Here is an 18376-nt window from a genome sequence, read left to right as displayed (position 1 = left end):
TTATCTCCTGCCGTCATCAGTAACACACGTCACTTCAGAGGAAAGGTTGTCTTGTTTCGTCGTCCTTATGTCTCTGTAATGACTCAGAAGGTTCTAGAGTCTAGACCTAAAAGCATGTATTCAGAGGCAAAACAATCAAGTGTCCAAACTAAATTTATTTAAATCATATACACACACACACACACACACACACACACACACAAACAGGCTTCAAAGTAAAGAAGCTAACTAAACTAAAAAAAAAAACCTGTTGCAAAATACTGGAAAGTTTCAGGTAAGGCTGCTCAATTAATCAAAATTTGATCATGATTACGATTTAGCCCAACCTGACCCATGCTTCAGGCTGTTTTTTGCCTAAAGCTTCAGACATGAGTTGGATCATTTTAAAATGTAGCTGAGAACAATAACATCTCTTCAGTTCAGTCATCTCCAACCATGCCTGTCACGTACAGTATAAGAATGCACAATGCCCACTGTGGAGCAGGAACAGATTGAGCATAGACAAAGCCTTAATATTAGCCTGTCAGGCTAGTTGTCAGCTTCTCAAAATCCAGTGATTTGGGGAAACATTCTGACCTTGTTGTGACAACAGATTAAAACTTCCAACTGTCCTCCACAACTCCAACTCCCCACATTACAACTGTGGCTGTACAAAGTTCTGCTTGGACTCTTCTCTAAGTTCAGCTAGGAAAGTTTAGCAGCCTTGTTCATGTGGCTGATGGGCCACATGTGGGGAAAGGCAATGTTTATATTGTAACTAAACTTATTATGGCTAATTGACCTGTAGAAGTTAAAACTCTTTGAGCCTGATTTACTAAAGGTCAGCATGTGTAAAAACGTGTGCAAACTTGACATCACCCGCAAAAAATAAACAAGCTGATCTATTAACGCAGCACACTGAGGTTTGCGTCTTTCGACTTTACTGTGGTAAAAAGGAAACAGAGGCACAATGACACAATACACACAGGACGGGTGTTAATATTTTTGGAGTGGAATATTTTTGGTTTTACTAACAGCATTGACTTCGTCACAAATATTCTCCCATATGGTGGGTTTTCTGGTAATATTAGTTATTGCTATATCTCAATATATTAGTTAACCTCTTCCACTAGAACCTGATCACGTTTCATTTTGCTCTTGCAGCTTTCTGCTCATCCAAACTCTCCATTAAGACACAAAACCCTCATTTAAATACTGCTGTTAATGCTTTTCATTTACACAGTTATTCTTAGTAGATCACCTACAAAACACACGCTAACTAAACATGCAATCTGTTGCACTGCGCACACAATTTAGTGCCCTTTATTTGGGATCTTAGTAAATCAGGCCCTTTGGGTGCTTTTTGTCAGTCTAAAATGTTTCCTTGTTTTGCTCATCTGCATTTTACTCTGGCGTTCCTCCTGCACAAGATGCAAAGGAGAGATCTAAGGACAAGATGTGAGGAGAGAGGAATCATGACAATCATTTTTAGAGAAATAAAACATCCTTCCATTATCAGGTGACACCAGTTTGTGATGACAGCAGCACAGCTGGAACTGCACTGACCCATCTTTGCAGAATGTATCCGCACAAATGTGGCACACAAATACTTTTTTCAATCACCTCTTCAATTACATTAGTTTTGAAGATGCTTTTCAGTTTCCCAGATCTTATGCCCCAATTTCAATATTATAAACTATCAGCAAACAGGAAGTGAAGAGGGCTGCCATAGCAACATTAGCCTATATTTACCTCAACAGCAGAGATGGAGGGATGTGTTTCAATACACTTCCAGCATGTAATCTGTGATTTGCAACATGGTATCATATCCACTTTAACTTATACAAGTTTTAATAATTAAAACTAAATATGCCTGACTCACACCAGGCTCGAAAATGTGCACTTAATGACGACAATCCTCTGAAACATGACACTGATATCATTATCCATCTGCACATAAGCAGTGTTTGCAAATCACTTTAGTGTAATGGTTCATTTGGAACATTATGTTATTCATAATGGACATTTATGCCTAATTTCACCTGCTTCATGGTTCAAAAACACAAATGATCCAAATTTATACTTCCACATTCTCACACCTCTGCTGCTCTCACTTTCTCTTCTCCAGAAATGCTTTTTTCATTCACCACTTGTTTCCATATGCATCCACTTTGCCAATTTTTGGATTCTGAAATGAAACACCTCCTGCACATTAAAACATACAGTATGTCACATTAAAAGTCTTCCAGCAGCTCAAGTGGCACAATCATTCATTTCCTGGTGGGGAGTTTATTATGAAACATCTGCAGGAAGTGTTGAGTTTCAGTTTAGCTGAGTGTAGTTTTATATCAATTGGGGAAAAAAGTATGAAAAAGAAAGAATACAGTGTCCATATATTTGTGTGTGTATGTACAGTATGTACTGTATGTAGATGTGCATATGTATATATGTACTTGTAATTTGTAAATTCAACATGTGATACATAATGAATAAAGATTGTAATGAAGTTGTCTGTTCAAGTACATCAAAATAAATTAACAAAAAACTTTAATGACAAAAAAAAGAAAAAGAAAGAATATTCTATTAAAAAATAAACTGAGCAGCAGACAAATGAATAACTTATATTTACCACTTGAGCCATTAAAGTCCAGGTAATTTTGCAGTTAGCAGAGGAAACAGCTGTTATCAGAAGCAAGCAAGTGTTAATAACTTACAGTTTGGGTGAGGCAGCCTCTTGCAAGTAAAGAAATTAGCAGTAGAAGCCTGAAAAGGTAACAGCAGTAGAAATGACATCATGTATGAAGCATTTCATACTGCTGTTGTCTCTGTGTGTGTGTGTGTGTGTGTGTGTGTGTGTGTGTGTGTGTGTGTGTGTGTGTGTGGTTGAGCCTACACCATGAGATCTGTGAAATGCATGCAATACATGCATCACTTGTAAGAAATGGCTAAAAACAACAACAAATGACACATTTAGTGGATCATTTGTTTATTTGGTTGGATGTAATGTAACACATGACCTCAGATGTATCATCAGAGTGTGTGTTAAGTGTGAAAGCAACAATGTTCAAACTCTCCCAACAACAACTGCTGTGCCTACAATGGCTCTGTTGTCTCCCACGCACACCCTTGACTCCAAACACTTCAAGCCTCTTACATATACTGTTTCCCCATCGTTCCTCTGCCGGTGTGGTCTCAAAAAAAACCTTAATTAGGCTGTGATTGGTGTTTCACACTAACATATTAAAACAAACACAGTAAGGATGACACATTGTTAATAATCTCCCTACTAAAGTGTATGCACAGTAATGCAGTCCATAAACACTTTTAGATTAGAAGAATACCAAATAATTCAGTCATATAATGGCATAGGGCGTGCAGTCACACAATCAATTAAGAAATGACTATTTGTTTTCTAAGTGAGTGTGCTTTTAGACAGACCTTGAATTATGTCATGACAGTTCTATTAGTTAAAGTTATTATGTAAGCATGTTAAAGAAACAAAGTTCCAGTTGAAAGTTGAAACAACTAATCAAGCTCTCAGCATGTATAAAAATCTTTGGCTACGTTCACACTGCAGGCCTTAATGCTCAATTCTGATTTATTGCTGACTGTTCAGATTGTGGTCGATATGTATCTGATTCAGTAGCACATTTGAAAGTGGCCTGAATTGGATTTGGAAATGTCAGATTCAGTGTTCACATTGTCAGAAACAAATCAGATATGGTTCACATTTGAGCGAACAAATCGGATTCAGGTCACTTTTAACCGCTGTGTGAACGTAGCCTTACTCCCTACTTTATGAGCAACACCTGCACAATCCAATGCATTCCAGTATAACAGCTCTTTCATAAATTCTTCTTTAATGAAGCTTGTGTATTTTCTGTTTTTGTTAACATTGTCAGAAAGGTGATAATTCTGATTTATGTTAATGAATGCGGTTGCAGTAGGTGGCAGTGATGTGCTGCAGTGTATTATATTAAAAAGCATTCCTAATACTTGTCCATTCTATTAAATGACATTACTCAACTTTTCATATCTGTCTTAAAACAACAATCAGGAGGCCAAATGAACACTGAAACATGTTTTCCTTGCTGTAATGATTCCTCCTGTTCATACTGACCATTAGAAGATCTCTTCATAATACACTTACAATGGAAGTGATGGAGGACTAAATCCACAGTCCTCCTGAGGTTGATCTGAAGCTAATATGAAGCTTCAGTCGTCCTAATGAGTCAAATCAAGTCTTCTATATTTATACATACGTGAAGGGGGCGAAAATAACAGCTTACCAGGGTCATTAAATGGTGATGAGTGTGAAACTGATATTCTGGAATGACCCGTTATCACCTTATGTTTTGGAAGAATTCCATGAAGGTTCAGTAGAGTTTCATACAGTTGGAGAATTTCTGACATGGATCACTGAAGGTCTAACAACACCTTATTAACACACTGCATGCTGGTTTTAACATTCATTTGACACCCAGCTGTGTGTTACATGCTTGAGGTTATGCTTGGTGATTGGATTAACCTTTCTTATTTCACTCCATCCAAGGAACCATTCTTGAATGTTTTCCAGTCCATCACAGATAAAATTGCACAGATAAAAATGTTCCTTTGAGAAACTCCAGTGCTTTCTGCTACACATTAGCTCCCTTTTCATTTTGTAATTCAGTTCAGGAAACTTTTAATTACTTTTAAACCCTTCACGGTTTTATCTCTGATTTCCTTTTGATCTTTGGAAACCGTTTTTCTGCATCAAACCTCATATGGTCTGGCAACCTAAGCCTGTTCAAAGTCCTATACAGTCCCACTCTCAGGATCCAATACAGATTTGGCTCCAACATTGTGAAACAACCGATTAGATCTGAATAAATTGACTCACTTGTGCATCATAGGAGAGTACAGGTGCCATCACAATGTTGTCCATCACAGTATCACAATACATGTTGCGGCTAACACACCAAAATCAAACACTGTGATAAGTAATCAGCTCAGATCTCTGCATGTCTAATTAGTTCTCTTACTTAAGCTCTCCATCTTTAAGTTAATAAAAGTAATCCGTTATGAGACACATGTTTGATTTGTGTTAGGTTTCCTGAGGAGAGTCCTGCAGGGGTTTAGATTTGAATAATTAGTGTTTCTGTTTTAATGGACTAGCACACATTCACTCAGTCAAGAACCTGCTTCATAATCCCTCTGCTTTCCAAATGATCATTTACGTCAAACTCCAAGAGCGTTTTTATCAGGATGCTGAAGTATCCAGAGCCCGTGGAGGATAATAGCTCGTCTATTAACCTTTCAGTTATCCACAGCTCTGTAAACATGTAAACAAACCAGAGGAATATTAATTAAAACAGACGAGAATTAATGTGGCTTTGATGATTAACCTCTCGAATATTCAGTAACATGCAGCTGGGTAAAGGGTTTGAAAAGGGTTTGTAAAGGGTTTTCTGTGTACAATAATAAAGTATCCAACATCAAGTGCCACAGCTAGCTAGCTAATGCATGATAAGACTCCTATAGCTAGCTAGCTCCTCAGCATGACCATGTGTTAACTCTTGCACCTCTCTCATGCGTGGCTCTGATTCAACATAAAGAACATTACACTAATCTTTTTCTTTTAACCTCTGTGTCGTCCTCCCGGGTCAAATTGACCTTGTCTGTTTTGACTGTTACCTTCTTCCTCCCTTCCTTCCTTCCGTCTGTCCTTCCTCCCTCCCTCATTCTCTCTTTCTTTCCTTCCCTCATTCCTTCCTTCCTTTCTCCCTTCCTCCCTCCCTCCCTCCTGCTTTCCTTCCCTCCTTCCTTTCCTTCCTCCCTCCTTCCTTCTTTCCTTCCCTCCTTCCTTCCTCCCCCCCCCAACCTCCCTTCTTTCCTCTGTCCTTCCTTCTTTCCTCTGTCCTTCTTTCCTTCCTTCCTCCTCCCTTCTTTCCGTTGTCCTTCTTTCCTTCCTCTTTTCCCTTCTCCCTCCCTCCCTCCTTCCTCCTTTCCTCCCTTCTCCCTCCCTCCCTCCTTTCCTTTCTTCTTCCTCCCTTCCTTCCTTCTATCTCCCTTCCTTTCTTCCTCCTTTCCTCCCTTCTTCCTCCCTCTCTCCCTTCCTTCCTTCTTCGTCCCTTCCTTCCTTCCTTGACTCGAGGACAACAGGAGGGTTAATTCCAGGAGGAAATCTTCCTCCTCTCGTATACCTCTGTACTTCCTATTAACTGTAAGCATTGATGTGCTATTAATGTGTCTCTACAAAATGCCCCAGGTGGGTTTAAAATATCGATCACATTTTGAACCAAAATTGATGCACCTCCAGCAAGAAGTAGATTCATCTGTTCTTTATATACTGTCCAACACAGCTGCAGGCGGGTGGAGGAGATGTTCCAGTGTGTTGTGGCTTGTGATGGTTCCTCATGTGGTACAAAACCAACCATTAGTCCAGAACCAGTAGCTAATGTTTTAAAGCATTTAGAAAGCCACTTACTGCACAGATACAGCTAACAGAAGAGACTTGGGGAATGATGCCAAAGCTTGTTGAAATATCTCAAGCTTATGATACAATAATTAGTTTTTATTTAATATGAAGCTTTTGACTTCCTCCTTGCAGGCATGTGGCATATGTGGAATCCAGTTATGCATTATCAGACCTATACTCACAGGCTTGAATTTGATGGGTTATCAGGCATAATTGGCTTATTGAACATTTCAGCTGGTATTATCAAATGCAGTCAGAGCCTGTGTGACCAGCAGATATTAATGAGACAAATCCCTTTAATATATGGCTCAGAGCAACAGGTGAAAGGTCTTCCTGCAGGGGTCACTCCATCAAACAAATGGTGTGTGTCAAGCTTACCAACCTGGAGTGTGGTGGACTGCTCCAGGTCCCTGAGAGCTTACTGTAAAGACCAGTGTGTAAGACACACATTTAACGCTATTTTTTTCATTTATAAGTGGGGTGCGTCTTATACACTGGTGTGTTCTATACGATCATAGTTATGTAAAAGGCTGTCCACACTAAGAATAATAACTATAACTATAAAAAAAATTGATGTGAGCATCCACTTATGAACTATAATATCCTATAAACAGCGATGTCAGTGTTATTGCACTGCGGCAGAGACACACAGTATGAGCACAGATCTGAAGAATGTCTGGATGTTTTCCACTTGGATGGAACAGAGGATGATTGCTCAACAAGAGTTTTTTGGGACTAGAGTAAGCACACAGCTACACACTGTATTAAAGATGTAAAGTAACTGTCTTCTTTTAAAAGGTTTAATTGAAACTCAGCCTAACTGAACCTGGTCTGAGTTAATATACAGGTCCAGTTCAGTTAATCAAATCATTACCAGACCATTAACCATTAACCAGATCCACTGTTTCAGGTGTAATATGTGTGTTTTATTGTGTTTCAATAGAGGTAAGTTAGTATATAGTATAGTAATAGTATAAGTGTTTTCCCCAGCAAGACACCCCCCCCAAAAAGCACTACGTCTTATACATCAGTGGGGCTTATAGTATACACGTTTACTTATGGTAATATTAACTTTAGAATACAATAGAAAGATTTATTTTCATTATATATTACATATAATGAGATTACAGGCGCCTCTCCATTTGTGCTTTAAAAACAGATACAAACATGAAGAGATAAAAGCATGACATACACACAGTTAAAAAAAGATGACATACAATAAAAAGATGACATAGAATACAGAGATGAGATGCAGCTAATAGCATAATGTGGAGGGTATTACACTTGAATAATATATATAGAATAAATAAAATGAATAAAAGCAGCGGCCAAGAGTATTACACAGGATTACACAGGAGTTTGTTTTGAGTTCTTAAAGCCAAGAAGAGAAGAAACTGTTAGTGATTCTGGATGTTTGGCTTTCACTGACCTATTAAACTTGTATTAACCCTTTGAACACTAGGGTGTTTTACATGCTATTTATTTTCTTCATTCCTTTATTTAATTTCATGCATTTGTATGCATACAGGGTTTGTTTCAGAGCTGAAATATGGACATTAGTCTTTTTTGATGTACTACCTGTGCTTTGTGGGTGGGACCACTGTTCAACCAGTAGTTAAATTATCAAAGCACAAAAAAAATCTTGATATAAACTCTTAATTTTGTTCTCATAGTGTCTGTGGGAAACACTGCAAACTGCACATACATCATTCTGCACAGCAGGGACGTGCACATGATTATAGAGAGGCAGGGGCTCAAAGTCAGAAAAGGGCAGCATGTGCCTGCCAATTTTTTTTTTTTTTTCGGTCCTTTACACAATATGGAAATTAATGTAAAATTAAAAAATAAAGTGCTAATAGAACGCTAACTACTTAGCTGTGTGTCCTGTGTAGGTGAAAGTGATATGAAATTGCCATTTCTTTTGTGTCAACAAATTATTGTCAACATGAGTAATAATACAGTTTATATCCCCTGAATGCTGAAATTACTGTTATTATTATTATCATTATTATCATTATTATTATTATTTTGTTAGCCCACACAGTAGTAGCAAAGTCACAATAAACTTTATATCTAAACCTCGGACCTGTACTTCAGACTAGTAGTGAAGGCCGTAAACATGGTGCATTCTATTTTGAAAATTAACCCGGTGTTTTATTTTGTATTTTGTACACAATTTCCCGTCCCGCACGATCTGCTCTGTGCTGATTTGATGCGCCGTGCTCCCACGTCCGGCAAAAACAGAAGCTGACACATTGATTAAAATAGAGCGTTTTTCTGAAATATTAAACATATTTAAGCACGTTGAATAAGTGGACGGTGACTAGTTAGACCATAGCTCAGGTTCAACTTGCTCCACTGTCACGTCTCCTCAGTTAACTCTCTCTCTCTCTCTCTCTCTCTCTCTCTCTCTCTCTCTCTCTCTCTGGCGGCTCTGTGACAGAGCGGAGCCGCAACGGATAAAGAAGCAGCGGCTCAACACACAACAACCCCGTATTACAAGAAATGGGTAGGCCTACAGTTTTTGTACCGCCATTTTTGTTTTTTTTACATCTCTAACAGGAATTCATTAATTTTATTTAAAACAAACAAATAAACACACACACACACACACACACACACACACACACACACACACACACACACACACACACACACACACACACACACACACACACAGAGGGCACTTTTTAATACGAGGCAAAAAGGGCAGGGGCTCAAGCACCGCTAGGGCCCTAAGTGTGCACGTGCCTGCTGCACAGTGAAGAGAACATCTAACTGAACAAGAAAAAACACTGACAGAGAGAAAGATAGCTGATGACATGTCCAAAATATTAATCTCATCAGCATCCGATCATCACAGCAGGATGTTCAGACATTACATCATTTACTCTAAAGCCTCCTGCTGAAATTCTAGACAGAGCTAAAGGTTTGGACTCAGTGATTCCCTTCATCTGTGGGACTGTTAGATACTGCAGCTCTGTCTGCTCAGAGAAAAATACAATTACTGGGAAAAAAAAGAGTGGTACCTGAAAACAAAAACTGCATATGGGACAAAACAACACACACAAATTCACAGGTGAAAGGTGAAAAAGAAGTGTTTGGAATGGAGAGTGAACATTAAGACCAGAATCACCAGCTCTGACAATGACAGAACAGCTTACTCCAAAAATTCCTCTCTGTTGTATAATTTCAGATCTCACAGAAGCCGAGGTTAAAAACAAAGAGCAAAATAACCAGCGGGATTATACTAACTCTTCTGTATCTTTGAATAGACAGAGAACTTAACCCTGTTATAAATGGAAAGGGTGGAATCTACTTAAATTACGCAAGCTCACACAAAGTACCAGAATTAGATGCTTAGCTGCAGCAGCACCAAACCAGCAACCAGAGAGCTTAGATGAGGAATTGATAGGAGCTGCAAGGGAGTCAGAGAGTGTTAAACAGGATATCAAAGAGGATGATAAGCCTGGTTGTGTGTCAGTAGCTTAGGGCAAAGAGAAACACTGTGTTCCATCTTAGGAAATAAGCTGCAGAGTCTGTAGCAAAAATGTATAGGGAGGCTCCTAACCTCCTAACCCAGCCACAACTATTCCTGCACTGGCAACCAATCACATCAGCTTTCACTGTGCTGGAGAGACAGGATGCAACAGTGAGGTGAGGTAAGGCTAATCTGAGAATGATGAGACTGTGGTTAGAAAGGCCTTGCAAGGAGAATGTAGTCAAAGTGGTAAATAAATGTGCAGATTTGTCTGAAATTCCTGCAAAAATCAGAATATTGCATACAACAAATGTGGGTGATGGAGCGTAGGTTAAGGCGTAGGCTAAATACAAAGGCAAGTAGTGCTTTGTTTATTGATTTTTTAAAATGAAAACAAACAGAACATATATCATCCCCCCATAACAGTCAACAATAAGGGGAAAAAAATTAAATGTAATAGAAAAGAGTTATCATATAAACACTTATTCCACACCTACTTCCACTAATAGGCAAGGCAAGGCAAGGCAGTTTTATTGATATAGCGCATTTCATACACAATGGCAACTCAATGTGCTTTACATAAAACAGAAAAACATGTAATTTGAGAAACTTAAAACATACAATTAACCCCACCCCCCACCCCCATAATAAAAACAAAGTACAGAAAAATAGAAAGACATAAATAAAATGATTGCAGCATAAAATAATAAATTAGCTTTAAAATCATTAAAAGGACATGCAGTGCAAATGAAAGATTAAAATGTAAAGTGCTTTAGAAGAGCTCAATCGTAAGCACAGGAGAAGAGAAATGTTTTTAACCTGGATTTAAAAGTGTTCACTGTTGGGGCTAATACATACACATACACTCATAAAACAATTTGCGCACACTCATATACACACATACATGTACATACATTTACATTCACACTTGTTAAGAGTGTATCCACTTAAATTAAGAGTAGGTTAGGAAGTTCAAAGTGTTTTGCTCATATCATTGTGTTGTATGATATATAAAAAGGTTTTCCAAAATGTAAAGTTGTCTCAAGCTTTCTAAAAGTGTTTCATACTTTGTGATGTTGTTTTGCACTTCCCAGCCACCGTATATCAGAGATTAGTTCAACTGGAAACACATCAGCTTTCACTGGTATCAATCACTCTTCATGTGTGGGTAATCTAATTGTTCCAATTGATCATATTTGCATGGTTTATGACAGGTAATAGCTGTGCATGTCATTTAGGTCCAATGTGTATTAATATCTGGGAATTGGACCAGTTGGCTCAAGTAAATAATTTAATCAAGGGTGAAAAATTCATATTAACATTTGATCTTTGTGGCTGCAGGTTGTTTTAGAGTGACAATGCTAATTGTGTGTTCTAGACTTGTGGTCTACCTTACAGATGGTGTGCTTTTTGCTACATAAAATATGAATATGTACATAAACACAGATATCACTTGCCACACAAAAAATTAAACAGTAATAGATCAATATTTAAAGAGCATTTTCCACCCTCTTTTCTCAGTGCTAACCTAAATATGACCTCTGCACAAATTACAAATGACAAGAGGTTCCTCTAATTGTTGATTGGAAGTCTTTGATCACAAATACGCAGTGCTGGAAATGTGGTTTAACTCAATTCATCATATTAAGTATGATGACAGTGTCCCCTTAACATGATGTTAGGCAGTGTAATTAGGTGTATCCAGTAATAGTGTCTGCCGTTGGTCACCACTAAATGCATGGTAATGATGCAGGGTGTGGACAGTTCTGCAGCTGCATGGGAGTTAATTGATCACGAAGCAGACATAAGAGAGCTCTGAATCATTTGTAATGATTGAACATATTAGAGATTTATAGTTGAACACCGTCCTAACAGGACTACAGAGAAGCTTCCATGCTTTGCAGTCAGTGAGGTGATTTCTTTGACTTTTATTAAGCCAATATTTTTATTGTATTCACGTTTTACTTTCATATCATTTCTGTGTTTATATTTACTCACATTATTTATGTGATTTGGTTTGAGAACATTTGTTTTTCTCTAGCTGCTTTTTTGAGGTTTTGCCAAGAAAGTGTAAATAGTCACATTAAGTCTTTTAACCATTTCTAGACAATATAAAAGTGGGTTGTGTGACCTATAGACCTACGACCTATACACTTAGGCTGTGTTCGAAACCGCATACTACATACTACATACTACATACTTCCATCCTACAAACTACACACTAAACGACCAGATAGTAAGCAGACTGTTTACATTGTAGTAAACTACACGATGACCCACAATGTTTTTCGTCCCTACTCTGTAAACTCACTTCCTGTCATTTTCACAAAATAAAACACCCGTTGCCTTTTAATATTAAGAAAACCACAACGATAGAATTGGTGCTTTTATTTTGAAAACAGGAAGAGAACATACCCTCGCTGTAGCTAACTTGAAACCTCTGAGGTAGTGATCTGTGACATTTGTATTTTGGGTTTTTTCAGAAGTTGCGTTGCATCTTGGGTAATTTGAGTGTACTCTGCATTTCTGGAGAATCTAGTAAACCATCCAGGAACTTCTCACATACTCTAAATCACATACTACGCCGTTAAACACACTACATACTTCAAATGACGTCAGAGTTAGTAGAGTAGTAGGAAAATATGCGGTTTCTAACAGACCCTTAGACTTAGAAATATAATGTAATCCAAGAGGCAATTAGTTGTACAACACAGAGACACATTAACAAAAACACCAGACAATCCAAATCATCCATGGCAGCAACATCACAATATTATCACAGTTCAAGCAGAAATTTAAAAGAAAAAAGAAAATGTATGTGTGGGTTAATCGGGTTATAGCTATGGGAACAAATGAGTTTTTGGCTCTATTGGTTCTGATAGTATGTCTGCCTATCATATCATTGGTTGTGTTCACTTACAGTTTGCTGTTAGGCTGTATGATAGAACTTGTAGGTCATACCTGTGTAGTTATTTGCATGTGTTTGTTGTCAAATTGATGATTGATTTTGGGTGAATTAAGAAAAATGTAGATCTACCTGTTTGCTTTGATACAGATGTCAGTAAGTAGTAACCCTAACCCATGAAGCATTAAGGTCATAGTTCAATATTTTAGGTTAGAAGCCTTTGTCTTACAGACCAAAACCTGATTAATGTAAACCAATTGTAACCACTCTACTACTGGCTCTGATAATGACTTCTTGTTAGCTGATTTAATCTGGTGCTAAACCATGTATACTCACTGCAGTCCTGTTCTCATTGCTTCTGGCCTTGTGAGCTCATATTTCCACATCTAGACCCAAAAATGTACAAAGACCAGACAACAGAAATTAAACAGATGTGACAAGAGAGGTCAAGAGGCCAAACTCTGAGCAAAACACATTTGAGTTGGGTGAGACCTTTTTAGGAAATCCACACCTCAGATACTCCTTTTCCTGTCATACATCTATAAAACCCTTCCTGCCCTGCAAGCTTATTAGGGCCCAACAGTCGCTGGCAATGCAAGGAACCTATTGTTTGTGTAAAGATATAATAATTTAACCACTTTAACCACCTCAGCCTCAAGACTGCATGACCCAGGTTCTACAAAAATGTGTACATTCAAACCACGACCAGAACACTGGGTCAGGTGTACACAAATATTCCAGAACCTTTCCATCACCACATCTGGGATAATCTGACCACCTCTCCCGGTTCCTGTTCACCAGCTTATAAACCCTTCATCTGCAGAGCAGAACCTCAGACCAATACAGTGCACATCTGGAATGAGAAAGCTTCATTATCAGTCCAGCACTGCTGTGAGACACTGTGTGGGAACTCTTTGAACATAAGAACATTGAGCTGCACACCACAACAGTGTTCGATCCTACATAAACGTCTTCACTGACAATGTAATGACAAAAAAAAAAAAAACTAATTTGGGCAGTTGGGCATAGACATGGTGCATCAGCTCTATAGTGCCTCCTAATGACTTGTAGCATTTTTGAGGTGCTAGGGGTCCACTAAAACTCACAAAACTTTGCACATGCATCAGAAGTGGCAAAACCTAATATCTGATATGGTCTTGGGCTTGGGTGTCACCAATTTGAATTAACTGTGCATTTTCTTTATTAAAGATTGAAAGGCTTAAACAAACTCCTCCTACAGCCTAAATCAAATATATCATCTCCAGATGTTTATTTGCTTCATACAGAGCACACAGGAAATCATATTTCTTCTAAATTAGAGCCAAGAATCTTCACTGCTACATCATAAAAAGAAATCCTCATAACTACTATCTTATTAAAACTATTAACTATTAATTTAACTAAAAGACATGTCAACATATACGGCTCAAATTTGACCCAGAACAGCCTTGATGGACAAAAATGTGTTTTTAACCCTTTGTAGGTCACAGCAGTGCTATTCCTTCCTCTTTGAGGCCATGAACATAAACCATGGATTGTTTTACAGACCTCTACAGGCCTCATTCACACCTCATTTGTTCTAAACTTTTTTAGAAACATGTTAGAGACTCATTCTGTTTGTGTACAAGATGAAAAAATGAAACTCAACGACAAAAAGGCCTCCAGCAGGATCTCTGATGTCAGCAGTGATTTGTGTTATTCTTCATTTATATACTAGCACAACCTGTATCTATAGCAACCATAACATAACACTTCATACAAGTGGTAAAGATTGCCCAAAAAGTTAAATGTGTTTAATAGATTTAGGTTTGAGTGACCTCTACCAAACGGTTGAGCATATAAAAGGTTAAATATTTCATTAAATGAAGCAACGCGTTAGTTCATGCAGGACACAGAAGTCATACGCCCCAGCTGTAATCAGCTGACAGCCACTGATTGAATCTGCACACCTTATCAGTCGCACACCAATCACAGCCATTCTCACCACAAGGCGGTCCCTTTAAATATGACTTGAATAAGAGCATCTTAGAGTGGAGCCTTCAACGCCAAGTAAAACTGTATTACTATTTGTGGTAATTAATGGTTTAATCTATGAGAGTGTTCCTGACTGAATATACATTTTGGACCACTTTAGGAAGTCATCAAATTTCAGGGTAAAAGACATTTAGTGTGTTTTTACAGCTATCAAATGGAAAAATGGGTCAAATTTGACCTGAAAAGTATGTAAGGGTTAAACCAATGTTCTAGTAACTTTAGTTAATACATTTATTGGTAACCAGCCTACTCTCATCCTGGTCATCCACAATTCGTTAGCTTAGCTAGAAAAGCAGGTATTTCATTAGCCTCCAATTGTCCCTGCTATCTTAGCTGGCATCACTCCATCTGGTAATGATAGAGTGGCTGCAGCCATGAGATTCAATCCTTTTCAACAGCAGGCTTAAGGCTCACTCAGCAGTAGGCAGGCTGTTACTGAAGCCATCACTGATGGCAGATCATCACAGGACACAGATACCAGCTGTTGTGAACTCAGGAGGGACTCAAACATAGGACAGGACCAGCCTGATACTGGATAAGAAAACGGTTTATTTATGGAGGTGGGTGTCTGAGCAGGGAACGAGAGGAAGCCAGCCAGGAGGTAGCTGGCAGACAGGAATGAGGTTATCTGGATGGCATTACTCTGGCCTCCAGCACCACTGTAAGGAACCTAGGAGTTATATTTGATCAGGATTTGTCCTTTAATTCCCACATAAAACACATTTTAAGGACTGCCTTCTTTCATCTGCGTAATATTGCAAAAATTAGACATATCCTGTCTCAAAATGATGCTGAAAAACTAGTCCATGCATTTGTTACTTCTAGGCTGGACTACTGTAATTCATTATTATCAGGCTGTCCTAACAAGTCTCTAAAGACTCTCCAGCTGGTCCAGAATGCAGCTGCTCGTATTCTGACAAAAACTAGAAAGAGAGATCATATTACTCCCATCTTGGCTTCACTGCATTGACTTCCCATAACATTCAGAATAGAATTCAAAGTCCTTCTCCTCACCTTCAAAGCTCTCAATGGTCAGGCTCCATCATATCTTAAAGAGCTGATAGTACCTTATGTACCTACTAGAACACTGCGCTCCCAGCATGCAGGTCTACTTGTGGTTCCTAGTATCTCTAAAAGTAGAACAGGAGGCAGAGCCTTCAGCTATCAGGCTCCTCTCCTGTGGAACCATCTTCCAGATTTGGTCCGGGGGGCAGACACCCTCCCTACATTTAAGAGTAGGCTTAAAACTTTAGTTTTGATAAAGCTTATAGTTAGGGCTCTTTGAGCTCTTAACTTATGCTGCTATAGGCTTAGATTGCCGGGGGACCCCCCATGATGCACTGAGCTCCTCTCTCCTTCTCCCTCTCTCTCTCTATCCATCCATCTATTTCCATTAACAGTCATGTTCTATTAATGCATTCAATAACCTAAACTTCTTCCCCGGAGTTGTCTGTGCTTTCTCGTCTCACAGATAATCTGGGCCTGTAGACGTCTGGATGACGGATTCCAGTTCCGGACCTTCTAGCTTCATTGTTGATTTTCATTGTGCTTCTCTCCTCTATCCTTCCTTTCTCTCCTCTCAACCCCAACCGGTCGAGGCAGATGTTCTCCCACTCTGAGTCTGGTTCTGAGGTTTCTTCCTGTTAAAAGGGAGTTTTTTCTCTCCACTGTTGCTCATGTGGGAATGTTGGGTCTCTTTAAAGTTAAAACCTGAAGAGTTTGGTTTAGAACCTGCTCTATGTGTAAAGTGCCTTGAGATAACTTTGCTCTATACAAATAAAGATTGATTGATTGATTGATCCTAGGACAGAAGAGAAATGGGTTAGCATACAATAGACATCTTGACATGAGGATTTAACTAGCAAAACTGATCTGTGAATGTGTACTACCACTGAGGTTGAAACAACAATCTCTGAGTAGTTGAGGAGCTACTGGAGAGATGGTGAGATGATGGATGACAAGTGTGAAGACTGAGGGAGAAGATGAGCTGAATGAAGGCAGGTGGAGCAGGGAGCCAGGAGAGGGAGGAGATGAAGTCAGATGAGACAGATGAGATCACTAGAAACATAGAAGGGCGGGGGAAACACAAGAAACACTGGAGAATCAACAGCCACTGTTATAACACGTGCATAACGGTGCAGGTTTATTGTAATTGTAACAGTGGCATTTGTGTTTTGCTTGTTTTCACCACACATTTTATACAACTTAGACTGGAGCACTGACTAATTTAGTTCATTTTCTAAGAGTTACTGATGGTGTCATTTGTGTTACGGAGCCTACTGCTAGAGGGTTTCCTACAGCTCTAAGTACTCCACTCATTTTCACTGATGGTTTGAGTAATCTCACTCCAACATTATATCTCTTCATCACACAATGGTGATAATGAAACCATGCTTATTGCCACTAATTCAGTGAAGTCTATAGAAGTATAACTTTTTAATATAAAGTATAGATCAACTTGACACCATCGCCTGATGTTCACCTCCAAGAAATTGTAACTGCGAGTTGAGGCGACGAAGACCACAAAGGCTGTGATTGCTCTGCGCCACATTTTGGCTTCTTCACACTCTTCACGATAGACCCTTCAGGCTCTTCAGGAACCTCACACCCCCTAGCATTTTGGCGTTGAATTGCACAGCGCCATTCAGCCCCAACACAGAACTTCGAAAGGTTCATGACGGTGTTGAGGCAATGGCATACCTCCCACATCGAGTTGAAGCAGTACTATAAACCTGACTTAAGTCTTTGTCCTTACTGCATTATACATTAAAGGACTACAGACAGGGGCGCTGCCAGGGATTTTGGCCCCCATGAAAAGATATCACATTGGGTCCCACCACCACACACACAGGTCACAACCAACCATGCACAATTACTCTAATCACACCTCAACCTGTAAAGGCAAGGCTTGTAGTCCAATACTATCACTGTGTAGACATGCATGCAACATGCTGCATACAAATAAAGTGTTAGTTTAATTGTAAATGAAATATTCTATCAATGTCTATTAATATGTTAATAAAACAAATTAACTGATGTTTTAATATTTTTTAGGGCCCCCATCAGTCACAGGCCATTATTTTTCACCCTGTATGGCGTCCCTGACTACAAACTAAAATGATAAAGAATGACACTACTGGAATACCTCATGCATAACACAATGTCACTCTTATCTGCTACAGTGAAGGAGCTCTACAAGGTTCATTTATAAAAGCAAATTGAAAAATGCAATAGCCAAATTGACATTGTCATACAACAGATAACAACCAGGTTGAGACTTTGTCTATAGGGTGGCTGCCCATGGTGGATGATTTTTTGTTATTATAATATATATCTGCATTAAATAAGACTTTAAATGAACTGAAAATGAATGTGTCTTCATGACATGTCTGCTGGGTATTGAGAAATCTGTGACAGCTCTCCCAGTGGAAAATATAATCCTCCACAGGTTTGTTCACGAGTCCCTGCGACTCGCTCTCTGCTGTAATTGTGGCAACATTATAGATCATGATACATG

The sequence above is a fragment of the Scomber japonicus genome, chromosome 12, assembly GCF_027409825.1.
Source record: "Scomber japonicus isolate fScoJap1 chromosome 12, fScoJap1.pri, whole genome shotgun sequence".
Lineage (NCBI taxonomy): Eukaryota > Metazoa > Chordata > Actinopteri > Scombriformes > Scombridae > Scomber > Scomber japonicus.
This window is presented reverse-complemented; position numbering follows the sequence as displayed.